This window comes from Meles meles, chromosome 13, assembly GCF_922984935.1.
Source record: "Meles meles chromosome 13, mMelMel3.1 paternal haplotype, whole genome shotgun sequence".
Classification (NCBI taxonomy): Eukaryota; Metazoa; Chordata; class Mammalia; order Carnivora; family Mustelidae; genus Meles; species Meles meles.
In genome coordinates, this window is record NC_060078.1 from 34,090,459 (window position 1) to 34,118,089 (window position 27,631).

The 27,631-nt window shown below is 38.4% G+C and overlaps 1 protein-coding gene and 1 pseudogene across 5 annotated transcripts in view; one reads left to right on the forward strand and one right to left on the reverse strand.

Annotated features, from left to right (window-relative positions):
• USP54 (ubiquitin specific peptidase 54) overlaps window positions 1–27,631 on the reverse strand; it is a 101,050-nt gene that overhangs the window by 67,694 nt on the left and 5,725 nt on the right. Inside the window, exon 1 of one of the 5 annotated variants that reach the window (XM_046027330.1) lies at window positions 18,867–18,885. The exons of 1 other annotated variant lie outside the window; for it this stretch is intronic. The gene's annotated coding sequence lies outside the window, so the exon portion shown is untranslated. Of the gene's footprint in view, window positions 1–3,837; window positions 3,898–9,489; window positions 9,544–11,221; window positions 11,283–18,866; window positions 18,886–27,631 lie in introns of those variants that run through there. 3 more of the 5 variants (XM_046027326.1, XM_046027323.1, XM_046027325.1) reach the window with 3 other exon arrangements.
• On the forward strand, window positions 17,620–21,289 carry LOC123955373 (annotated as a pseudogene).

A 27,631-nucleotide genomic window follows, 5' to 3' on the forward strand; every position in this document is an offset into this window, starting at 1 on the left:
CTACACAGCTCCTGGAACTTACTACATCAAAACATCCTGCTTTACTTTGTTGTCTCTAGTATCAGGTAAACTTCTAGGAAACTAGAAGCCAAAATTGAGAAAGAAGCATGTTACCTTATTACCTATTATTTCTTGTGTAGTAGAGATACTAAGTTGTATGTCCCACATTGTTCCCAATCTGAACACACTAGCTTCCTATGAGCAGGCTAAAAACTTTTCCATGTGTGAGATGATAGAAAACTGGGTCCTAACCTTTTTGCAGACCCCCACAATTAGAGGCAGATTTACAAAGAAACTAATGAAGATTAAGCTTCAGGTTCCCTCTCTTACACAGGACCTCAAGGTCCAATATCTAATTTTCACTTTTTTTTTTTTAAAGATTTTACTTATTTATCTGACAGAGAGAGATCACAAATAGATAGAGAGGCAGGCAGAGAGAGAGAGAGAGAGGGAAGCAGGCTCCCTGCTGAGCAGAGAGCCCGATGCGGGACTCGATCCCAGGATCCTGAGATCATGACCCGAGCCGAAGGCAGTGGCTTAACCCACTGAGCCACCCAGGCGCCCCCTAATTTTCACTTTTATAAAATGTTTTCCTTAAACAGGAACCCCTCAATTATATAAGCTTCCAGGCCCCTAGAATCTGAGTTATATTACAGAAACTAGGTTTCTAAGGTATATATTATTGAAAAAATATGTAATTCAAAAAGCTACTTTAAATTCAGCAATATTAATAAATTTATATTTTATTAATTAAAGTAACATGTAGTATATGTTTTCATTGTATAAAGTTCAATAGCACTAAATAGCTAAATTATACTGTTGATGCACATTTGGATTTTGCATTCTTTTTTTTTTAAGATTTTATTTATTTATTTATTTATCAGAGAGAGAGCACACAAGCAGGCAGAGTGGCAGGCAGAGGCGGAGAAGCAGGCTCCCTGCTGAGCAAGGAGCCTGAGGCGGGACTCAATCCCAGGACCCTAGGATCATGACCTGAGCTGAAGGCAGCAGCCTAACCGACTGAGCCACCCAGGTGTCCCTGGATTTTGCATTCTTGAGCCCGCTGTAATAATTCCACTGAGGACCCACAGCTGACAGAATAAAAATGACAGGGCTAAATTTTAAAGATCATAGCTCAAGACTGCCAGCATTAGATGTAATGCTCCAGAAGCTAATTAAATTTAGAAAAACATTTTATTTCTCTGTATTAATGAAATACAAAGAACAATTATTTCACAAGAGTATATCCAGTGCCTCAAAATTTGCTACCATTTTTCTCAGACCAAAGTAATAAACCAGGCTATAGCCAAAATCACTCTAATTATCCCCTACTGCATCCTTCACCAACAAAGTCAGCTTCTCTCTGCCTCTGTTCCTAAAAAACCCAAAATAGTCATTCAAATATTTGCTGAAATGAAACTGGCTTATCCATAAAGAGAGATGAGGTTTAGAGGAACAGTGAGCCAGGAAAAGCCTGTCACCCTAAGAGATAGTGAGGTAAACAAGGTTCAGAGATCTACAGGTAACTAACATTGGAGACCTCATTATGAATGTGACATGAATATGGCTGAGATCAATGAAGACTAGAAAGGATTTGTTGCTGCAGAGCCTGGGGATCCTTTGATGAAACCAGATATAAGGTGCAGGAAGCTTAGAAGGGGATAGGTCTCCTAAAGGGGATTTATTTCCTAATAAAGTTCATGACGTCTCTAAGTAAACATTACTAATTTCATGTGTAGAGAATATGACATTTATGCAAATGATAGTATCAAAATATCCCCACCAAGATTATTATCTATAAAGGAAAAGATAGTAACTTTACCATGGAGCAACCTGGCAGAAACCACCTTAACCAAGTGATCAAGGTCAACATCACCAGCAATAATATATACTAACATCATGTATCCCATGGTAATAATTCACTGAAGACACAACATTATTTATAGTATTCTTATCTAAACCATATGATCTCAGTCCACTCATGAAAAAACGCCAGAAAAATCCAAATTCAGGGACAATTGACAAAACAACTGATCAATACTCTCCAAAAACATTAAGGTTATAAAAGACAAAGAGAGACAGAAATTTTTACAGAATCCAGGAAACTAAGGAAGAAGAACACCTAAAATGCAATGTGAGAACCTAGACAGGATCCTGGAATAGAAAAGAACACCGGTGGACAAACCTGTGAAATTTGAAAAGGTCTTAAATTATTGGCAGTACTATACAAATATTAACTTCCTGGTTCTCATCATTGCACTTATAACATTAGGGATACTTGGGTGGCTAAGTCTAGGTTAAGCATTTGCCTTCAGCTCAGGCCATGGTCCTAGGGTCCTGAGATTGAGCTCCGCATGGGGCTCCCTTCTGTAGGGAGTCTGCTTCTTCTCTGCCTGCTGCTCCCTCTGCCTGCTGCTCTCCCTGTTCGTCCTCTCTCTCTTAGATTAATAAATAAAAGTCTTGGGGCGCCTAGGTGGCTCAGTTGTTAAGCATCTGCCTTCGGCTTGGGTCATGATCCCGGGATCCTGGGATCGAGCCTTGCATCAGGCTCCCTGCTCGGCGGGAGGCCTGTTTCTCCCTCTCCCACTCCCATTGCTTGTGTTCCCTCTCTGTCTCTCCCTGTCAAATAAATCAAAATCTTTAAATAAAAAATAAATAAATAAAACCCTTTAATTAAAAAAAAGATAACATTAGAGGAAGCTGGCTGAAGGAGATATGAAAATTCCTTTATCTGAATTATTTTTCCAACTTTTCTGTAAGTCCAAAATTGGTTCAAAATAAAAAAAAAAACTTTAAATTGTGTAAATAATTCATTGAAGGAGATGGAACCTTGGGCCCAGCGGGGAACAGAGGCATTTGGAAGGTTAATATCTATATGTATAAAGGTAGATGGACTAAGATTTATAGCAAAAGAGAAGGCATTGACATAGTTTGTGATCCTGGTAAACTAGAAGCCTATGAAGCTTTCATGTGAAATCTCTGGGTTCATTATGTTTAACATCACAGCACAGCAGTTAATGGCTTGTTCTGTTAGTTCAGGAACCTGTTTCTCAGAGCTGGATTTTTCCTAAAATAAACTATTATAAAAGTTTATAAATTCAGAGGCGCCTGGGTGGCTCAGTGGGTTAAAGCCTCTGCCTTCGGCTCGGGTCATGATCTCAGGGTTCTAGGATCGAGCCCCGTGTCGGGCTCTCTGCTCCGTGGGGAGCCTGCTTCCTCCTCTCTCTCTGCCTGCCTCTCTACCTAGTTGTGATCTCTGTCTAATAAATAAAATTTTAAAAAAAAAAAAAAAGTTGTCTCTGTGTCACCTTTAAAAAAAAAAAGTTTATAAATTCAAATAAATATTAAAAAATAGGGGTGTTATTCGGGTGATGGAATTATGGATTTTTTATCCTTTGGTGTATTTTCTAAATTATCCATAATTCATATATATATTATCTATAATTCATCATCTTCTTACACAAAGTAAAGCCAAAAGTAGAATTTAAACTCATTTGACTTAAAGATACAATGAAATGACTCTGGACCAGAGGTAACCAGTCACTGAAGACACCTACGACACCAACAATATGAAAGTTGTCCAATAATTGATAACTATTTCTGGGGCCCCTGGGTGGCTCAGTCAGTTAAGCATCTGCCTTCAGCTTGGGTCACGGTCCCAGGGTCCTGGGAATGAGCCCAGTGCTGCGCTCTTTACTCAGCAGGGAGCCTGCTTCTCCCTTTCCCTCTGCCTGCCATTCCCCTCTGCTTATGCTCTCTCTCTGTCAAATAAATAAAATCTTAAAAAATAAATAACTGATAACTATTTTTTATTTAGAAATAGGGAGCTAGGGGCACCTGAGTGGCTCAGTCAGTTAAGCAGCCGACACTTGGTTTCAGCTCAGGTCATGATCTCAGGGTCCTGTGGAGCCCCGCGTTGGGCTTCAAGCTTGATAGGGAGTCTGTTTGAGGATTCTCTCTCCCTCTCTCTCTGCCCCACCCAACTTGTGATCTCTGTCTCTCTAATAAATAAATAAATCTTAAAAAAGAAAAAAAAAAGAAATAAGGGAGTTGATTTGGATATCTATTTCCTTTCATTCTATTCTCATTGTGGCTGCTGCTAAGGTTCAGATCCTCACCACCTCTGGACCAGGGCACCACATTACTGATTCACTGCCAAGCCTCCAATCCCACATATAGCTACCACAGGACTCCTAAAATATCACATTACTCCCCTTTTCAAAAATCTTCAATGGCTCCCAGAAGGGGCATTCTTTCAGCTAGAGAAAAATGGTAATTTTCTAATTCATGAAGGGGAAAATTAATGGAAGAATTTTTTACAAGTTTCTCTCCCTTAACTTTTTCTTGTCTTCTTATTCTAATACTAACAGGGCAAAATCATGAAAAATAGCAAACTTCAAGAGAAAAAAAAAAAAGCAGTCAACTGGACCTACTTTGACAGCATTTTTTCCTTATTGACCCATTCTCATGATTGTGACTTTTATACTGCATATTTCTATATTCACATATTCTGCCAGTATAAAATTAACTTTTATTTGTAGATTGAATTCAATATGTCTGGCGCCTGCACAAAGTTTGAATTTAGATCTTACCACCATTTTCAGCCACAACTTCTACTCACTCATTCATTGATCAGACATTTCACTAAGCACCTATTATGTGTCCCTCACTCATCCTCCACTCCAAGTAAGCTGGACTCATTTCTGTATAATAATACACTCCATACTCTACTTCCTCAGTGCCTTGCTCTAATATTGTCTCCATCAGCAGTGCCTTTCCTATCCATTTCTTCTTGTTAAAAATCATAAGTATCAGAAAAAAAAAAAATCGTAAGTATCCTACAAGTAAAAGCTGCATCAAAAGCCTTCCCAGAGGGCGCCTGAATGTCTTATTCGGTTACACATCTGCCTTCAGTTCAGGTCATGATCCCAGGGTGTTGGGACTGAGCCCCACATTGGGCTCCCTGCTCAGCAGGGAGTCTGCTCTCTCTCTCGCTCACTCTCTCTCAAATAAATAAATAAAATATTAAAAAAAAAGCCTTCCCAGATTCTCTTCCTCTCCCACCTTTCCATTTTCACTCATTTCATCCTCTTTTGTGCTCCCAGTACATGTGGAGCATTCCCATCCTCCCTCATGTTACAGTTATTTGTGTACATGGACTATAACATATATTCCTTAAGGGCATCTTTTTACAGAGGTTGAATATAATAGGAACTGAATCATTGAAAGTTTAATAAAGAGAAAATTTTTGTTTGAAGGAATAAGTACCTAGAACAACCAATTCCAACACCTTAATAAATTCTGACTTTCCTTAAGTAAAAGAGCCCCCCAAATGCCCATAGCTAGCTTGAGATACTGCAGATTTTTCCTAATCGAGACTATATCAATTAAATCAATATTTGCTTCTGATTCAAGCTTGAAAATAAAGACAGATAAACATCTACAACCATTTAAAAAAAGCTAAGCTATTTGTTGATTTATGGGCTAGTTATCTCAAACTCCCCAGTGAATACAGTTACTCAACTCAAACAATTTCCTGAGGGTTGGACTTTGGCAGCTTCAAATTATTACATCATGTACAACAAGAAGAACTGTATGCTGATAAAAAATAGAAAGCCTTATTTTTCCTTTCATAAGAACTTAGAAAACTGTCATTTACAGCAAATTTCCCAAAACCAGTTAGGAAGAAAATAAAAGAGCAAGAAGATATATTTCACTTTGTTATAACTGAAAAAACAAGAAATAATAGTTGCAGGCTACTTAGTCCATCCTTATAAGGATCCAGAGCTCTATAGATAATTTACTGACTTCTGAGGGAGGCAGCATGATAGTAAAAAGAACATAGTGGTTAAAAGTGCAGCCTCTGCAGGGCCAACTACATTGCATAACCTCAGGAAACACCATGCTCACAATGGACATCCAAGGGGTACCATTCCCAGGGAACACAATATGAATTATACAACTTAGGGATCCAGAGTTAGAAGGTGGAACAGGTCTGGACTCCACCGTCTAACAACTAACAACATCATGACCAAGTTATTGAATCAGTTACTGGAGTCTCAGGTACCTCATCAATAAATTGGGATTAATAAATAACATCTAAGTCATGGAATTGCTATGAGGATAATGCATACATGTATAATTAGCCCAGTACCTGGTATTAGTGAGACATAAATGCTTTGATGATGATGATAAAGAATAAGATGAATCTACATTTCACAACCCACTCCATCACTTTCAGATCATTTACTACCTACAGTAAAGGTGATCTGCTGAGAGTACTCAACAAAATTATATATGCAAAATTCTTGGGGACAATACTAAATAGGAGCTCCGATTATGATGGCTTGAGGGGGCACCTGGCTGGCTCAGTTGATAGAGCATGCAACTCTTGATCTTAGGATCTTGAGTTCAAGCTTCACATTGGGCACAGAGTTTACTTTAAAAAAAAAAAAAAAAAAAAGAGTAAATCAATTTTGGGGCACCTGGGTGGCTCAGTGGGCTGGAGCCTCTGCCTTCGGCTCAGGTCAGGATCTCAGGGTCCTGGGATCGAGCCCCGCATCGGGCTCTCTGCTCAGCAGGGAGCCTACTTCCCCCTCTCTCTGCCTGCCGTCTGCCTACTTGTGATCTCTCTCTGTCAAATAAATGAGTAAAATCTTTAAAAAAAAAAAAAAAGTAAATCATAACTGGCCATCCCCTATACCTCTCTCTTTCCTTCTTCCTTTCTCTTTTACACACACAAACACACACATAAACTTAATGTAAAAATCCTATGACATTAAACTATAATTGATAGCACAAACACAACCACATCAAAATGAGGGCACATGTAATCTAAAAATAATGCATTCTCAATACAATTCACATAGACTACTGTATTGACTTCCATTACCTTTCTAATCCTGTCTATAAAACTCTACCAAAAGCAAACTCTGATCAATCACTGTTTAGCTTAGAAAACTTCAGTGACAAAACATAGTCAAAACTCCTTGGCCTTAATGACCTTCTATAATCTTAACCCATGTACAATTTCCAACCTCATCTGCCACTAATCCCCTTAAAACACACACAAAAAATGTGTGTTCTGTGTACAAATCCAGCATTTTGCTCAATAAGGAATATTACTCCCTTTCCCGCTCCCATCTTTCCAATACCACCTAATACAAGTAATCCTTTCCACTCAGGAAAACTGTTTGAAAAAGCCATTCTGCTGGCAACTTACAGTAACAGAGACTAATGATAGTCACACCTATTAGGAAGCAACAGTCATTTATATTAAATCATTTCCCAAAGAATTGTCTAAATACTGCTTCTTTCCAATTGGGACATATTCCCTCCCTCAGGAACTTCATTAATCAGTACTTAACCAATATATCTGTACTTTATTAGAATACAATATAGGAAGGTACACTGCCTTACACTCAAGAGATGCTCAATAGTTGTTAAATAAAAGAATAAATGAAGAACTAAACTTTGTGAAACACGTTTTTCAGTTTAGAGATTAACTCAGTTATAAGTATGATAAATCATCTCTCTGTTTCTTCCCTGAATCTACTATATAAATCATATCGTACTAAATCATACAATCTGTTTCCAAAAGGTCTGTGGAATAAAGATACTCTTCTTTATGGCCAGAAGGACTAACACAATGTTCTCTCTAAAACACACTGCTAATGACATCAAACTAGTAACAGCAGGGGTTAAAGGAAAGAGAATCCATAGCAATTAAATTAGGCCCCAGAATGATAACTATATTAGGCAAAATGATAACTATGATTTGCATGAAGTTGCCCTGTATTATCCTCTGGCTCAATAACTTAAGAGTTAGAAATTTTGGGGCGCCTGGGTGGCTCAGTGGGTTGAGCCGCTGCCTTCGGCTCAGGTCATGATCTCAGGGTCCTGGGGTCGAGTTCCGCATCGGGCTCTCTGCTCGGCAGGGGGCCTGCTTCCCTCTCTCTCTCTGCCTGCCTCTCTGCCTACTTGTGATCTCTTTCTGTCAAGTAAATAAATAAAATCTTTAAAAAAAAAAAGAGTTAGAAATTTTTTCCCTTAATTTTTTAAGCCCCTAAGTTTCCTAAATTCAAGGGCTTGATTGCAGCTCTGCACTATTTATGAATCATTATAAATACACCACTATCCAAATTCTTTCGGCACAAACAATAATGAAAGCATGATGGCTCTATCAACGAGAGGAAAATAGGAAGGGAAGCCACTGACTGCACCAGCTTGACTCATTACTGCTGGGAGAACACTGGTACTGAATGGCACAAGCAATTCCAGTGTGAAAGACCAAGCACATGACTGGGAAGGTGACAGAGGATACCAAGAAAAGAAGGGCATCTATAAAGAACCCCAACTCTACAGGGGCAGAAGGTGGAGGAATGGACAGGGATCCACTGAAATCTACTGAAATCCACTGAAATCTACTGAAATCTAAATGAGGATTATTCTCATTTTGCAGAAAATAAAAACCCATGTCCCTTCTCCCTATGCATGACTGCTTCCCAGAGGGACAATGCTACCTATGTGGCAGGGTTGTACTGGGAATCAGAAGTAAATGCAAAGTACTTAGCATAGGAACTAGCACCTGCCACATCACAGAAACTCAGGAAATCATTATAGTACAAGCACAACTATCACTTGAATAAATGACTCAACTGAACAGTAAGTAACATCCCACAAACAAGTTTTCCCTTACATTGTCTACCATAAAAATGACTTTAATTAGCAATACTTTTTGAGAACCAAAGGTGTGTGCTTCTTAGTTGAGGATCAAAACATACAACACAAAGAAATAATAAAGTCCATTATTAAGGTGATATTCAACTCAATCTGAACACTAAATATTAATATTTTACTCTCAAAAGGATTCTAGATCTTGGAGATTTTATAGCAGGAGCTAATAAACAAATCTAACTTCCCCAAAAATAATTCCCAGAAGCATTTGTTATCATGAAGTATTCAGCGAACCATTTCCCAGAATTAAGAACATAATACTAAAGTCTTAGTGAATTTTGCCAAAAATATTCTGCTGAGAGGAAAAAAGAATCATTCTGAGTCTAGAAGCAAATGCTACTTTCCCCCTCAGCCACAAAATAGATCTTTTCTTCATTATTACTTTTATCAGTATGGTAATACTGAAAATAAATATAAAAATATCACAAATATACTTCCATTTGAAGGAAACTTAAAATATTAAACCCATAACATTTGCTTTAATCTTAATGAGCTCAAGAAAATCTATGAGAATGTTTTTTAAAGCAATAATAAAAATCGTTTCCAAAGCCTTAACAATTGAATAGACAAGAGCGAAGAGCAAAAACAACAGTCATATGACAGAAGCTCTCCTGAAAGTGAAGACAGCCCTACAACCTCAATTTCAAAGTTTAAACCTTTGCTGTTAAAAGCAACACTTCACAAAGAATGACCAGACACAAAGACGAAATCCCTTATCTACTTGCAGTTTTGCCACACAGACAATTAACTTACCAGACAGCATGTTCAAACTCCAGCAATCCCAAGGGCATTTATGGGGCAAGGAAGAACCAGGAATGAGGAGGACCAAGGGAAGAGCTAGAGTTGCGGGGAGGGGAGAGTACAGAAGGGAGGAGACAACTGCAACTAGCAACAATGGGAAACTGTGAATCTAAAGCACAAAGGTTTCCTGCAGAACAGGATAACAGGGAAAGGGCAATTCTTTTTTACCACCTACCAGGAACTCAGAACTGACAATTTATGATAAAGCTAAAAAGATGGGGCCTCCAATTAAATGTAAACAAAGTAAACTTAAGAAAGTAACCAAAAGCAACTTGAAAGGACATATCACAAACTTCATAAGAGCTTAAGAAAAACAATTAGGGAGTCTGTTTTCTCTAGGGGCATTCCTGATGACAAAGGTCAGCAATGTAACAATAAGGTTTGCAGAGTAGCAGCTGCTTCCAGAGAGCCAGCCCTAAAAAATAGTCCTTTGCACTACACTCAAAAGGAGCACTAGAAGACACATTCATAGTACTTTAGAGAATAACCAAAACAATGTCATTGTTTGAATCCTTAATTCAGAATTCCAAGACTGTCTGGACTTAAATTATATCACTTTAAAAAGCAAAACACCTCCTTAAACAAGACATACTCTTAAAGAAAGTTATTGTGTGAACTGAGCTTTCTGAATTCAAGAATCAATTCTAAAATGCTTGGGATCTCAAAGGTTGCCAAAACCAAAGGCAAGGACAGTGAAAGATCTCCACCCCTCTCTCAGGGGAAGAAGCCAAGTTATATCACCAAGAACAAATAGCAGACAGAGTCCTGACTCCAAACATGTGATCAGTCAGACCAGAACTTATATTTGCAGGCAGGGCACAAAAGCCCCAGAGGACCAACACACACCCTTCTACGTATTACACCCAGTTATAAAATAACTTTATTGAAAGGAGTTGTTTTATAAGCATAGTCATATTAAAAACTCATCAGCAGAAGCCTTATCAAATATGAAGGTCTATTGTATTTCTATAGGTTGCAAGAGAAAATATGAGTTGACTTTTAAAAAGATTTAATTAAGATTTATTAGTAAAATGAAACGGATTCAGGCACTGCCCCAAACTAATTAAGTTCTTACATTTTAACAATATACTAAACTAAAACACTCCTTTCACAACAGTAAGAGTGCCCAAATTAAAAAAAAAAAAAAATACTGCTTTTCTTTTGCTAACCATTAGCATTCTAACTCAGGTTTCCTGGTGGTAGGTAGGGGTGGAGATGTCATTCCAAAGTGTGAGACACAGAATTTCTATTGATTAGTGCTAACTGCAAAAAAAGAATATACAAATATCCAGGTCAAACTCTCTAATCAAGTCATTCAGTGATGGTTATATATTTGTTGTAGGGCTAATCAAATAAAACTAGAGTAACTGGGGAAGAATTAGAGATCTTCAACCCTGATTACAATGTAACTACATAAATGACTTTTCATGTATTAGCCAGGCAAGGGAGGTGATCCACAGGAAAATCTCACCCTAACAGGTTGTAATCTCTTCTGAAGCCCTTCAGAAAATCCTTCATGTAAAATTCTTCTATATAATCATATTCCACCTTGCATGAGTTATTTCTTGGAAGTTATTTCTTGAACTCACAACTGTGAGATTGAGACCTGAACTGTGATCAAGAGTTGGGACACTTGACCAACTAAGCGACCCAGGCTCCCTTATATTTTGACATTTCTTATTACCTTTTCAAGACTGCACAGGAGAGGGGCACCTGGGTGGCTCAGTGGGTTGAGCTTCTGCCTTCAGCTCAGGTTATGATCCTAGGTCCTGGGATTGGGTCCAGCAGCTGGCTCCCTGCTCAGCGCGGAGCCTGCTTCTCCTTCTCCCTCTGCCTGCCGTTCGCTCCCCCTGCATATCTCAAATAAATAAATAAATAAGTAGTTAAAAAAAAAAGATTGCACAGGAGATTCTGTCGCAAACAGAGACAACCCTGCATCAACCACTGGGCCTCTCCACCTAAAATAAATTGAGTAACTACAGGTGTCTGCGAAGTAAGTGCCAAACTGCCTATAGGAAGGTTTTTGTGAGCATGATTGCTAGGTCAAGAGAGTGATATATATGGTTTCAGAAGTCATGTCTAAATGTCCTGGGATCCTAAACCTGGATGACTGGTTACACCAGTACTTTTTCAAATTGTCCTTCCACAAAACTTGTCACATTGTTCAAGTACTATGCAAGGAGTATTACATATAATAGCCTTCCTTTGACCATAAGAGATAAAGACCTCAGGGGAAAAAAAATATAAATATCATTAGCAAGAACAAACTACCTCTAAGACTTGAATAAAGCAATCAAGAGAAATGGGGAGTAGAGGCAGATTTAATGGAAGAACACAGGCTAAAAAGTTCCTACTTGTAGTGTCCTACTGACACTACAACCTTTCATAATTGGTCTCCACTAGCAAGTGAGGTAGGGTACAGCAGAATGTTCAATTTAATGAAAGAACATTCTGCCTCTCTTAAAGTCATAAAAGAAAAATAGAATTTCTCTAAGAAAAGCCAAAGTGACTCCCTCCTGGAGTAACCCCAAAGCAAAACCATTTTTGTTGGTTTTTATTTCTGAGATGCTAATGATAATACTGATGTTGGCAGTAAAGGCAAGAGCTGAGAGGCTCCAGAGTATGAGCCAAATTGGAAAATAAAAGCCTCTTGATTCTAGCACTCCAGAGGGTAGTGAAGAAGTCTGTGGACTTCTAAATAAACTATGGAGGCTTGAAGTGGGGAGGAACAGGGTAGAGATTGGTTTATATCAAATGGAAGCCCATAGAAACAGTAGCATTTGATCTCTAGGTTATATGCTCACAGGGGGGGAAAAAATGGAGCTTAATTCAGAGCTGTAAAACTGGAGTTTTGGAAAATGAAACTACGAAACAGACTTGATCTTAGTTAACAAGGAATCCCTCAAAAATACTCTAGCTTTTTTTTTTTTTTAATATTTTTTATTTATTTGACAGAGAGAAATCACAACTAGGCAGAGAGGCAGGCAGAGAGAGAGGAAGGGAAGCAGGCTCCCTGCTGAGCAGAGAGCCCAACGCGGGGCTCGATCCCAGGACCCTGGGATCATGACCTGAGCCGAAGGCAGAGGCTTAACCCACTGAGCCACCCAGGTGCCCCAAAAATACTCTAGCTTTTTACCTTATACTCTAAGGGAGACTATACTAGAAAGTCCATGGAAAACAAGAAAAACTATACAGCTAATTTGTATCTAGTTTTCATTCTGAGATTTATTCACAGTGATAGTGTGTATACCTTAAATATCTGATCATTTCACTTAAATACATAGTACTGAGAAGACGTATATCGCAGACAAGAGAAAAAAAAGGGGAAAAAACCCTGATTCTAAGGGCATATTTTGGAGAAATTTTGGCTATTAAGAACAGGCCTAGGTAGTAATACCATCCAAGAAAACTTGTGTATTTCTCACACAAATGGACTCTTAAAAAAAAAGAGGAAAGGGGCACCAGGGTGGCTCAGTAGGTTAAGCATCATCCTCTTAATTTTAGCAGGGGTCATGATCTCAGGCTTGGGATTCTCTCTCTTCCTCTGTTCCTCCGCACCCCTACTCATGCAAATGCTCTCTTTCTCTCAAAAAAAAAAAGAGGAAAGGCAGTCGGAGACCATTTAGTTGGGTTTCTACTATTACAATATCACCATCCTTTAAATTCATATATTAAATTACATTTTGCATCCTAAAAATTACTTCAAAGAGCATTATCATTATGAATATTGACCAACATATCTCTAGAACAAGGGCTTAAATTTTCTTAAATTAGACTGAAAGCTCCTAGAAAGCAATAAGAATGTGAAATATGGGGCGCCTGAGCCTTCAGCTCAGGTCATGGTCTCAGGGTCCTGGGATCCAGCCCACATCAGGCTCTCTGCTCAGCAGGGAGCCTGCTTCCCTTCCTCTCTCTCTGCCTGCCTCTCTGCCTACTTGTGATCTCTGTCAAAGAAATAAATAAAATCTTTAAAAAAAAAGAAAAAAGAAAAAGAAAACAAAAAGACTAATTCAAAAAGATATATGCACCCCTATGTTTATTGCAGCACTTTTTATAATAGCCAATATATGAAAGCAATCTGTTTCCATCAGTAGACAAATGTATAAGGAAAATATGGTATATATACAATGGAATATTACACAGCCATAAAAGCAGTGAGATTGTGCCATTTGAGATAAAATGGATGGACCTAGGCAGTATTATGCTGAATGAAGTAAGTCAGACTGAGAAAGACAAATACATATATTTCTACTCATAAACACAGAATAAACTGATGGTTGCTGGAAGTAGGGACAAAATGGGTGAAGGGAAGAGGGAGGCTTCCAGTAATGAAATAGATAAGTCAATAAAAGGCACATCATAAGGAATACAGTCAATCATATTGTACTAATGATGTAATGGGACAGATGGTAGCTACACTCGTGGTGAAAACCTGTTAAATCACTAAGTTGTACACCCAAAACTAATATAGCATTGTGTGTCAACTACACTCAAATAAAAAGAAAAGGAGGGACGCCTGGGTGGCTCAGTTGGTTTGACGACTGCCTTCGGCTCAGGTCATGATCCCGGAGTGCCGGGATCGAGTCCCGCATCGGGCTCCCAGCTCCACAGGGAGTCTGCTTCTCTCTCTGACCTTCTCGTCACTCATGCTCTCTCTCACTGTCTCTCTCAAATAAATAAGTAAAATATTTAAGAAAAAAAAAAAAAGGAAAAGAGAGAGAACCCTAGAGTCTACAATTGTGGCAAGTGTCAGCAGAGTAATTTATATTTTTGGCAATATTGTTTCCTGAATATTTTTGGTCCTCTCTAACAGTAGTGAAAGCCTCTGAGATTTCTACCATACTTGAGCAAACTTCAACTGATTTTGGGCAGAGTTACCAATAATTTGTTAAGATGTACATGCCATGGGCACCTGGGTGGCTCAGTCGGTGAAGCATCTGCCTTCAGCTCAGGTCATGATCCCAGGGTCCTGGGATCGAGTCCTGCATTGGGCTCCCAGGTCAGCAGGGAGACTGCTTCTCCTCCTCTGCTCCTTCTCCCTACTCATACCTTCTCTCTCTATCTCTCTGTCAAGTAGATGAATAAAATCTTTTTTTTAAAAAGTACATGTTAAATTTTTCGCTATATTTAACTGAACCTTAAACATCAAACAGTTGTGCCAGGACAATTTAGTGTGGAAAGAACACTCTCATTAACAAATGGCACTGAGGCAACTGGATATCCATATGCAAGAGAATGAAGTTGTACTCCTGAAGCACACCACACATAAAAATTAACTCACAATGGGGTAAAATGTCCAAATGAATAAAAACTATAAAACTTATAAAAAAAATAAGCATATATCTTCATGACCTTGAGTTAGGCAGTTTTCTTAGGTATAACATAAGCAGAAGAAAAAATAGATAAATCTGACTTCATCAAAATTAATAAGACAACCCAAAGAATGGGATGAAATATTTGCAAATTATATATAAGGGGCTTGTATCTAGAACATATCAAGAATTCTTACAACTGAGTAATAAAAAACAATCCAAAGGATAAATGGATGCCTTTTAAAACTCCAATTAAAAAAGGATATGAGTAGATATTTCTCCAAAGAAAATATACAAATGAATAATGAGAACATGAAAAACTGTCAACAATGGAGTACCGAAAGAGGCAGGACTAACTTTTACATTGTAGAAACCTGACCACCAGTGCCTTAGCCAGGTGATCAAGCTCAGTATCAAGAATGATAAATCACATCAATAATACATACCCTTGATATGATTGGATGAGAATGATACAGTATCTCTGTGATCCTCTACTCAAAAACCTCAACCCTAGTCTAATCATGAGAAAAATATGAGACAAATTCCAATAGAGGGGCATCTTACAAAGTACTTGACCAGTACTCTTCAAAACTGTCAAGATCATCAAAAACAAGTATGCAAAACCATTATAGCTAAGAGGAGCCAGCAAGAATGGACAAATAATGTAATACAGAACTTTACATTTCTTAAAGATTTATTTATTATAGAAAGAGGGCACAAGCAGGAGGGACACAGGGAGATGGAGAGAGAATCTTAAGCAGACTCCATGCCAAGTGTGGAGCGATGCAGGGCTCCATCTCATGACACTGAGATCACAACCAAAAGTCCGATGCTTAACCAACTACACCACTCAGGCGCACCTCTAATGTGGAATTTTAGATAGAAACTTGGAACTGAAAAGAGATATTAGGTAAAAACTGAAGACATATGAATAAACTATGGACTTCAGCTAATAACAACATATCAATTTTGGTTCACTACTTGTAACAAATGAACTATACTAATATAAAAAATTAATAATAGGATAAACTGTGGGGGAGAACCATATGAGAACTCTTTCTACACTCTGCCCAATGAACAGCAGCAGCTGCCACTTGGTAAACTAGATGGCTTCAAATGCTTGGCAAACAACTTTTATGTGTACGAGATTTTGAACAGGTGTTTTTAAAGAATATAAAAGCAAAGAAAATCAGTCTGTCATTACATTTTATACTCTGACATTGTCATTTAATCCAGGACAGAATGCAATCACCATTTCCCTAAATGAAGAAACCAACAATAATACTATTGAATACACTTATGTCCAAAGTACATGGAGACAGATAATTCACTCTGACAAAAAGAAGGCTGAAAATGCCATCAAAAGGGCACAGCAGCAAAAGTCAGAGTTCATGTCTTGTGTTTGCATGGAAAGACAAAACAGATGAACAGGGGCACCTGGATGGCTCAGTTGTTAAGTGCCTGCCTTCAGCTCAGGTCATAATTCCAGGGTCCTGGGATCAAGCCCTACATCCGGCTCCCTACTCCACAGGAAGCCTGCTTCTCCCTCTCCCACTTTCCCTACTTGTGTTTCCCTCTCGCTATGTCTCTCTCTGTCAAATAAGTAAATAAAATCTTAAAAAAAAAAAAAAAAAAAAAAAAAAAAACAAATGAACAAAGCAGGCTGAAGTGATATTCCCTGGGCATTCTCTTTGTTAAATAATTACCAACAGTCCCCCACGTCTGTAGAAATCCTTCCTCTGGATTCTTGGGCATATTTCCCTAGAAGACTCCCTCAGAAGCTGACTTAAAAACCATCTGTTTGAGGGGCATCTGGGCGGCTGAGGCAGTAAAGCGTCTGCCTTCAGCTCAGGTCATGATCCCAGGGTCCTGGAATAGAGCCCCACATTGGGCTCTCGCTGCTCAGTGGGGAGCCTGCTTCTCCCTTGCCCTCTGTCTGCCACTCCCCCTGCTTATGCTCTCTCTCTCCCAATCTCTCTCTCTCAATCTCTCTGTCAAAGAAAAACAAAATCTTGGGAAAAAAAGAACCCATCTGTTCGATAGACAATCTATATCCAGAGCTCACAGAAAACAGAGAGCTAAGAACCTTTGGTGGGTAAAAAGAGGACAGAAGAAAAAAAGTGGGCAGGTATCTACCTTCATTGAAGGGACATAAATACCACTCCTGAGTTGGCAATCTGAACTAGGAGTAAGGGAAAAGGGAGATAAGACAGCACAGTATTAATGGTTTAGGAAAAGAAATTGGACCTTCGTGACAATTTATTTCCTTTTCTTAAACAAGCAAAGAATTTAATTGCACAGTTCACAGAAAGAAAAAAAAAAGACCACTAAAGATAGGAAAAATGTCCTATCCATTTATAATTAAAGAAATGCAAAAAAAAGATACATATATATCATTTTTCAGATCTCAGATTGCCAAATATTTAAAAGTTGGACAAAATCAGTGTAGGTGAAGGTAAGAGAAGGATAAATTCTTGTTTACTCTTGGTGGTATTAAAATAAATTTGGCAGTAGTTCTCAATTTTAAATGCTTATATATTTGTCTCAACAATTCAACTTCTGGAAATTCACCCTTCAGTTGCAAAGATAAATATAAATGGATATTTATAGTTGCACTACTTGTAATAAATAAAAACTGGCAATAGGGGACTGGTTAAATTATGCTTACATCTCATTTGGGAATATCTACAGAGGAAATAATATACATGGGATTTACTTCAAAATAACCAATGAGGGTGGGCACCTGGGTGGCTCAGTCATCAAGCATCTGCCTTTGGCTCAGGTCATGATCCTAGAGTCCTGGGATCTAGCTCCGCAGCCAGCTCCCTGCTCCACAGGAAGCCTGCTTCTCCCTCTCCCATTCCCCCTGCTTGTGTTCCCTCTTAATCACATGTTGACTGGAAGGCATAAGAGGAAATACAGATAAAACATGACTAATCACGAATTTAATAATTTTCTTGAGGCTGATGATGGGTACATGTGGTTCATTGTATTCTTTCCCTTATTTTTGATATGTTTGAAATTTGCCATAATAAAAATATACAAAACTATGAAACAACATCATTGAAGAGGACAGTGGATAAAGGTATTGACTTACATAACTTTGGAAATTACTGGAGTCTTTTAGACTAAAAGCACAGGGAACCACGCATTAGCATTGTACTCTAGCTAATAAAGCTGTTTCCCACAGGTGTAAAGGTTAACAATTCTCAAACCACTATACATGTTTACTGAACCTGAATAATTAGGTAACTGAGTGGTGGATGGTAGAAGGTTTCTCACTTTTGGAATGGGAGATTACAGACAAGCAGGAAGAAAAGGCTAAAACGATCCATGTGGTAATGGATTAGAGTTAGAATATGAACTTGTATTTCATCTAATAAAAATATGGATGGTTACATCTAGAAATATGTATAGATTTATATGTATGCATATACACATATATTTACTTATTCTGTCACCTAAGAATGCTTAGAATCAATGACACCCCAGCTGTAACAAGCACACCAACTTAGTTCCTAATACCACTCTCCAACAAAAGAAACCCAGTTTTCTTGAAGAAATGTCTGATTCCGGGACTGCAAAGGAAATACACAAAATAAGCCCAAGCATCTTGTAATGTCAGAAACTAAGGAAATGGTAAAAATAAAACAAAAATCCTTAATTGACAGAGGTATCTGAAAGGGACACAGAAGACAAACGGAATGAGCTTCCAAAAGCCAGATCTAAAGTATAAAATAAGAATAAAATAAAAAAGAATAAAATTTAAAAAGCCAAATCTAAAGTATAAAATAAGAATAAAACAAAGTATAAAATATAAAGTATAAAATAAAAATCTACGAGTTCATACTGATAATAAGGAAATCATTAAATAAACAAATGGAGAAGAACAAATTTCCCTTGCAAAAGAATTCCAGATAATTTATCAGCTACTCCACCTGCAAAGATGGGGACCATAAATCCCACTCCTTAAGTGCATGGAGACCTTGTTCCAAAAACTACAGCATGGACAGGCACCGGGGTGGCTCAGTCAGTTAAGCATCCGACTCCTAATTCAGCTCTGGTCATGATCTTGGGGTCATAAGATCAAGCCTCATGCTGGGCTCTGCACTGGGTGTGGAGCCAGCTTAAGATTCTCTCTCTTCCTCCCCCATGCTCTCTCTTTAAAAAAAAAAAAAAGTACAGCATAGAAAAAGGGAAGGAGGAGACTAACTTTAGCAGAGAAATTTGACCTCAGCCAGGTGATTAAGGTCATTATCAACAATGATAAATCATGTCGATAATATATACCCTTGATATGATGTGGTAAGAATAGCACTGTGTCTGTGATCTTCCACTCGTGAAAACTAATAAAGGGAAACCTCACTAAAGTAGACTCCAGATGCTAGAAGGGGAGGCTGGAAGGGGGAGCTGTACCACTCAATATCAATTACAGGAGAAACTCAATTACAAATCCAATAGAAGAATCATCACTGGAAAAGAATCGTCAACTAAAGGTCCCAACAGAGAACTGCGTCTCATATAAAAAAAAATCTAATTCTGCAACTCAGGCTTTGAAAAATCTCCCTACAATCTTGCTTTTCTCCAATGGACTTTTGTTCAAAACAACCCCTCCCAACTTCCTCTTTCTCCATTAAAATAATGTTCCACTCCTTTGTTTGTGAGATTTGCCTATGGCTTTGCCATAGCTTGCATAGCCTGAATTGCAATTCTCTGTTATTCCCAAATAAAAGTATTTTTGCTGGTAAAATAAACAGTGTTGCTGGTAAGACTGTTTTATTTCTAAGGTTAACACACCCAGGGGCAACTAGGTGGCTCAGTTGTTAAGCATCTGCCTTCAGCTCAGGTCATTATCCCAGGGTCCTGGGATCCAGCCCTGCATGGGCTCCCTGGTCTGCAAGGAAGCCTGCTTCTCCCTCTCCCACTCCCCCTGCTCATGCTACCTCTCTCGCTGTGTCTCTCTATCAAAAAAATAAAATCTCTGGGGCGCCTGGGTGGCTCAGTGGGTTAAGCCGCTGCCTTCGGCTCAGGTCATGATCTCAGGGTCCTGGGAGCGAGTTCCGCATTGGGCTCTCTGCTCAGCGGGGAGCCTGCTTCCCTCTCTCTCTCTCTCTCTGCCTGCCTCTCTGCCTTGTTGTGATTTCTCTCTGTCAAATAAATAAATAAAATCTTAAATAAATAAATAAATAAATAAATAAAATAAAATCTCTTAAAAAAAGTAAGGTTAACACACCTCAAAACCCACAACCCCAGTCTAATTATGAGAACAACATCAGACAAATTCCAGAAGAGAAGCATCCTAAAAATACTTCACTAGTACTCCTCAAAACTATCAGGTCATCAAAAACAAGAAAAATCTGTGACAGTCAAGAAGAGCCTAAGGAGACATGACTACTAAATTAATGCGGTATCCTGGATGGGAGCCTGGAACAAAGAAAAGACATAAGATAAAAGCTGAGGAAATTTGAAGTGTTTAATAATAATGTACCAATATTGATTCATTAACTGCAATAACTCTACTCTAGATGTTAGTAATAATGAAAACTGGATGAGGAAATATATAGAGAACTCCATACTATCATCTCAGCTTTTCTGTAATCTAAAACTGTTCTAAAGAACATGTTTTAAAGCTTATGAAAAAAGGATAAGAATAAAAATCAGTTTAAAAAATCGGTAAAAACTGTTCTAAATAATGTGTTTAAAAGCTTATGGAAAAAGGATAGGAATTTTTAAAAAATCAGATTTCTTAAAATGCATTTTTTTTAATCTCATGCAAATGAAAAATTATGTAATGGGGCACCTAGGTGGTTCAGATGGTTAAGCATCTCCCTTTGTCTCAGGTCACGATCTCAGGGTTCTGGGATCCAGCCCTACATCAGGCTCCCTGCTCAGCAGGGAGTTACTTCTCCCTCTGCCCCTCACCTGGCTTGTGCTCTCTTTGTGTGTCCCTCTCAAATAAATAAATAAATGTTTTTTAAATTCTAAACAAAAAGAAAACGAAAAATTATGTAATAGAGAAAAAATAAATCTCATGCAAATGATTTCTAGTGTCTTTACTTCTCCAAAAAGGATACATCCCAGTGAAATACTGTCTCATACGAACCAGCCTAGATAAAAATTATAAAGACATTAGGTTTGTTTTTGCTTTTATTTTTGTTTTTGTTTTTTGCTTTCCAGTGATGAGACCTCCCAATGAGAGGACCTCCTCTACCCATCCCTGGAGGAAGAAAAGAGTAAGCACAAGAAGTGCCTCATGCAGAGCCCCAATTCCTACTTCATGGGTGGATGTGAAGTGTCCAGGATGCTACAAAATCAGTACCATCTTTGGCCATGAACAAACAGTAGTTTAGTGTGTTGGCTTCTCCACTGTCCTTTGCCAGTGTACAGAAGGAAAAGCAAGGCTTACAGATGGATGCTCCTTCAGATGGAAGCAGAACTAAAATCACCCTTATGGAATTAAGGTCTTAATACTATTTGGAAGCAATGACCAAGTTTGTGACTGTCACTGAATATACATTATCTAATACCTACAATGTACAGCCCGGGGCCACATGATTTCAAAGTTAAATTCTATGCTAAATGCACCGGTAATTTTTTCTTGCTTTTTCTGGACATTCCCTTAACACTAGTCACAAGGTAGTATTTTAGCAGCTCCATTCAAGGAAAAAGCAGTATAAGTCTTAGCAAAAATGAGTAATCATTTTCCACTTTAGACTATTTAACTATCTTTTCCTATAGGTGGAACTCTTTGTTAAGAACACCTATCAATAATACTTGCCTATATTTGCATAGTATTTATAGTTTGCAAAGCATCTATGCCCACTTTCACACACCACCACTCCACTCCAGGAAGGTCTCCAGACTATATTCACACTCGTGGTAAGCACCCCATAGCACTGCATTAATCTCTAACTTAACCTCCATACATTGTTCAGTGATCTGATGAATGTTGTGTCTTGCCCCAAAAGCTATAAGCTTCTTAATGTTAGTTATCATGCTGTATTAATCTTTGAGTCCCCAGGGCTTAATATTGTATCTGGAATATTTTAGATGTTTAATTAATATTTGATGGATGAATTAAAAACTGTATGAATTTTATAATCTTACATTTCTCAGCAGGGTTCTGGTTATGCTAAACATTTTAAATAATGATACTGGCTTTGTTGGTGTCACTATTTTAAACTGTCATTATTTAAAACAAACAATAAATATATTAAAATAAAATTTTGTTTAAAGATTTTTATTTATTTATTTGACAGAGAAAGAAATCACAAGTAGGCAGAGAGGCAGGCAGAGAGAGATGAAGAAGCAGGCTCCCCGCTGAGCAGAGAGCCCGATACAGAGCTCTGATCCCAGGACCCTGAGATCATGACCTGAGCCGAAGGCAGAGGTTTAACCCACTGAGCCACCCAGGCGCCCCTTAAAATAAATTTTTAAAAAAGAATTAAAAGCACCCTGAATCAAGATGAGTGGGAAACCATCCCATAAATATACTTGGATAATCCGTGTGTGTGTGTGTGTGCGCATGTGTGCGTGCATATGTGTATTTATATTTGTATTTATATTTATATTTATCTTAATACAGAGTGGTTTAGGGAATATTATTCCATTTTTACTAAGTACTCTCTACCTATGCACAGATAGGGCACACTAGAGGACATTAGAGCTTATTCATCCTTTTTTTTTTTTTTTTTAAAGATTTCATTTATTATTTGACAGAGAGAGACACAGCAAGAGAGGGAACACAAGCAGGGGAAGTGGAAGAGGGAGAAGCGGGCTTCCCGCTGAGCAACCCAATATGGGGATCGATTCCAGGACCCTAGGATCATGACCTGAGCTGAAAGCAGCCATTTAACAACTGAGCCACGCAGGCGCCCAGAACTTATTCACCCTTCACATCAGAAGGAAACAAAGATTCTCTGAGGTTCAGCATGATAATATTTATGTTATATGACAATGCAGTCTCTATAAATTGTTTAAGTAGAAATTTGGTATATTTTAAATGCATTAGAAACGGCTGCTCTTTAAATACTGTTGATATATTATTTTAAAAAGCAAAATCTCCTTTTTTCTTTTGCATATTTGATGTCCACATTAGAAAGATATAAAAATGTTCAAGTAGAGCAAATGGTGATGAATGCAATAAGAAGAAATGAAGTGAGACCACAATTCTATTTGATCTTTGAAATTCTAATAAGATAATTCTACACTGAACTTCTCCTCTCCTGAACTATAGCTTAAATATTGTAATTCATTAAATACTTACTGAGCCTACTTACTACTGTAAGCCAGATATAGTGCTAATATTTGAGATACAAAGATGACAAAAAAAAAAAAAAAAAAAAAAAAACACAAAGATGACCAAAATCAGGGGACCTTCAAAGTGTTCACTAATGAGGGGAAAAAGAAAAACTGTAACAGAGATGTGAACAAAGGCCCTTGGAAAGTCTAAGTAAGGTTTTCCAAAGGATGTAATAACTGAGTTGGGTTTTAACACTATTGTATAATAAAGAATTTGACTGGTCTGTGTGCCTGGTTCCTGCGAGGTAAGCCTCTAAATCTCTGGAATTTCCCAACTGATAGGAGTGTCTGTGTTATTTAAGGTGGGCTCTTCCAGCCACACTGGGTTTATGCTAACCAAGTGACTGACATTGGGCCCCTAGTTTCAAGATGAGGGCTGCCCATGCTGGAAAGACCAACCACATGATTAAAGGATTGGTGTACTGAGCCACATGATATTAGCCTGACCTTTGGGGAATAGAAAGAGGTTGAAGACAGAGTTCAAACATACAGCCAATGATTCAATCATTCCTGTCTACCTAATGAAATCCTAGTAAAAACTGTGAACACAGAGTTGGCGAGGTTCTCTGGTTAGTAATACACATCGATGTGCTGAGAGTGTGACACATCCTGAGGACTCAGAAGCTTTGCTTTTCGGAATCTCCCAGACCTTGCCCTATGCATCTCTCCCTTTTGCTGGTTCCTTTTGCTATAATAAAACTGTAATCATAAGAACAGCACTTTCCTGAGTTCTATGAGTTGTTCTAGTGAATTATCAAATCTGAGGAGCTCAGAACTCCTGAATTTGGTCAGAAATACAGATGGCCTGGAGATTCCTGAACTTGTGGTTGGCATCTCAAATGCAGAAAGTCTTGTGAGGGACAATGCCCTTAATTGGCGCAAATAGAGCTAATTCTCATTAATGTCAAAACTTTACTGCAAATACCCTATAGGAATTAGTCTAAAATATGGATTAACAAAATTATTCATCACAAAATACAGTACATATAGGGGCACCTGGGTGGGCTCAATTGGTTAAGTGACTGCCTTCAGCTCAGATCATGATCCTGGAGTCCCAGGATAGAGTCCCGTATCAGGCTTACTGCTCAGCAGGGAGGTCGGCTTCTCCCTCTGACCCTCTCCCCTCTCGTGCTCTCTTTCTCTTTCAGGTAAATAAAATCTTAAAGAAAAAATACAGTACATATAAATACAATGGAATGTTACAGAATGGCCTGTCATAACCACTAACTCAGGAAACACATGTAAGCCCTACAGTGCTGCTGTGGCCAAATGCCCCATCCCGAAGAACCCCAAGCAGACTGGACAAACTGAAGACACAGCTCCTGGATGTTTCCCAGACTTTTGCCAAACAAATTTGGATAAACTCATCCCAAGAGAAGTCAATAACTCAAGAGATGAGGGCTTGGAAAAGAGAAAGGGAGAGATTTACTTCAAGTGCTGGCAACCGGGGGAGGTGGCAGCCTCAAGACTTACCAACCAATTTCTCTGCCAGCAAGGTGGACACCTAGATTTTTACAGGGGGAGGTTAAGAGGGGTAGCATGAGAGAGCAGGCAGAGAGCACTTGATCATGGGTGAAGGTCCATACGTATTCAGTGGTAATTATGGGCAGGGAAGGGAATGTCGTGGTATGTGGTCTTCTAGACATTCTATTGCTCTCAGGGCTTTTCTGGTCTGCTAGTTGGAATGTTTTGGTCATTGCAAACATCTCTGTCAATGCATTAACAAAGTACCATAAAAAATAAACACAACAGGGTTTAGTTTGAACATGAATTAAGTGGTCTTGTCTATTTCCAGTTTTAACTGTCAGAGGTCTATAGTTGACCAAGAGGGCTTGCTGACAGGATCATGATTCAATCATAAAAAAATATGTTGTAGATGAATATTTACATAAACATTACATAAACACATAAACATCATACCCTTAATCTCCAGATCCATTCTCTTCCCCTGAGGTCCAAACATGTACATTCAACTTCCGACTGAGTATCACCACTTGGTTGTCTACCAGGTGTCTCAAACCTAACATGTCCTAAAGAAAAATAACTTAACTCTCACCAAACACACCCCACTCAGCTACTCCACACTCTTCCGTATCTCAGTAAATAGTACTACCATTCACTCACTTGTTCTGGCCAAAGTTGGAGCCATGCTTGACTTCCTTCCTTCCCTAACATCTCACCAATCCATCAGCAAATCTTATGGGTGCTACTATCAAGACATATCCCTTCTTACCACCTCCACTATTACCATCCAAGACAAAGCCACCTATATCTACTGCCTAGAATAATACTACAATAACCTTCTATTCAGTCTCCCTTGCTTCCATTATAATCAGTCACTCCACACAACAACTAGAATAATCTTTAATAAATTACTGTCATTACGTTGTCTTCCCGATATGTTCTGAATAAAATCTAGATTCCTTATCTTAAATTCTCATGATCCAGCTTCTACTTCTCTTAATAATTTCATCTTTACTGCTCTTTGCCCTTTATTTTTCAAAGATTCCAAGTAACTTCTCATCTCAAGACTTCTTCACTTGCTAATTCTCTCCTCTGAAAATCTATTCCCTAGCTCTTTGTATAGTCTGAACCTTCATTTCTTTCTGGTCTCGACTTAAATATTACCCTCCTCAAAGGGACTTCCCTTCACCTAAAATTACCGCCTATTTCAACCATACTTCAATGAAAAAATAAATTTTTAAAACTAAAATGACCACTTGCCACCCTCTTTACCTTGCTTTATTTTGCTGTTGTTGTACTTAACACTACCAGATAGTACTATCTACTTTCTCTATTAGAATGTAAGCTCCCTGAGGCAGACACTTTGTCAATTTTGTTTGCTATGGCATCTCCAGAGTCTAGAACACTATGTGAATACACAGTGGGCAAAATATAAATACTTGTTGAATGATTAGGATGTTAGGTGAAAGGAGCAAATTATAACAGTACTTTCAAAATTTCTTCTTTCTTATATAATTACTTCTTTCTTATATAATTATGTAACATATAATTATATAATTAAACAAAATGGAGGGGCGCCTGGGTGGCTCAGTGGGTTAGGCCTCTGTCTTCTCTCAGGTCATGGTCTCAGGGTCCTGGGATCACGCCCTACATCAGGCTCTCTGCTCGGCGTGGAGCCTGCCTTCCCTCCTCTCTCTGCCTGCCTCTCTGCCTACTTGTGATCTCTCTGTCAAATAAATAAATAAAATCTTTGGAAAAAAAAAAAAGGAAAACAGAAGCCACTATGTACACACACGACATACACACACGTCAATCCTCATTATTCATGGATTCTGTATATGCAAATTTGCCTACTTGTCAAAATACATTTGTCACCCCAAAATCAATATTTGCAGCAATTCTCTGGTCAATGGACATGTACAGAATGGTAAAAATTTTGAGTTGCCTGAAATGCACACTCCCAGCTAAGGTCAAACTAGGCCATGAAATGCTTGGCCTTCTTGGTTCAGCTTTCATACTATTAAAAAAAAGTCCTTTTTTGTGGTGTGGTGTCACATTTTTCATATTTTTGTATTCTTGGTTGGGTGATTTCTGCTCAAAATGACCTCCAAGCATAGAGCTAAAGGACTGTCCAGTGTTTCTAAGTGTAAGAAGGCTGTGATGTGCCTTCTGGAGATGGTACATGTTATAAACATTCATTCAGGCATAAATTACAGGGCTATCTGTTGTGAGTTCAACATAAATGAATTAATAATATATATTAAATAACATGTCCCTAGGGTACCTAGGAGGCTCAGTCGGTTAAGCATCTGCCTTTGGCTCAGGTCACGATCCCAGAGTCCGAGGATCAAGTTACACATCAGGCTCCCTTCTCAGCAGGAAGCCTGCTTCTCCCACTGCCACTCCGCCCCACTCTTGGGCACTCGCTCACGCACGCGCTCTCTCTCTCAAAAATAGATATTTTTTTTAAAACTCTTCAAAAAAATCCAAATAAATAAGGTCTCTTTAAACAACACACATAAAATGAATTTAGGTATTAATCAGTTAATGAAAATATAACCAGAGGTACACAGGAACCTAATCCCATATTTGTTCTAGGAGCAATAATTCAGTATTCATTAATTCAGTGTTCACGATGATGTTATAGAACATACTACCACCAACAACGTGTGTGTGTGTGTGTGTGTGTGTGTGTGTGTGTGTGTGTGCACGCGCATATTAAATTAAAAGGTCAGAGAGAGGGCACCTGGGTGACTCAGTGGGTTAAAGCCTCTGCCTTCGGCTCAGGTCATGATCCCAGAGTCCTGGGATCAAGTCCCGCATCAGGCTCTCTGCTTGGTGAGAAGCCTGCTTCCTCCTCTCTCTCTGCCTGCTTCTCTGCCTACTTGTGATCTCTGTCTGTCAAATAAATAAATAAAATCTTTAAAAAAAAAAAGGTCAGAGAGATTATATGTCATTATATCATGATATTAATATAGTTAATATAATCTTTGGGCAGGAATATTATAGGGTATTTA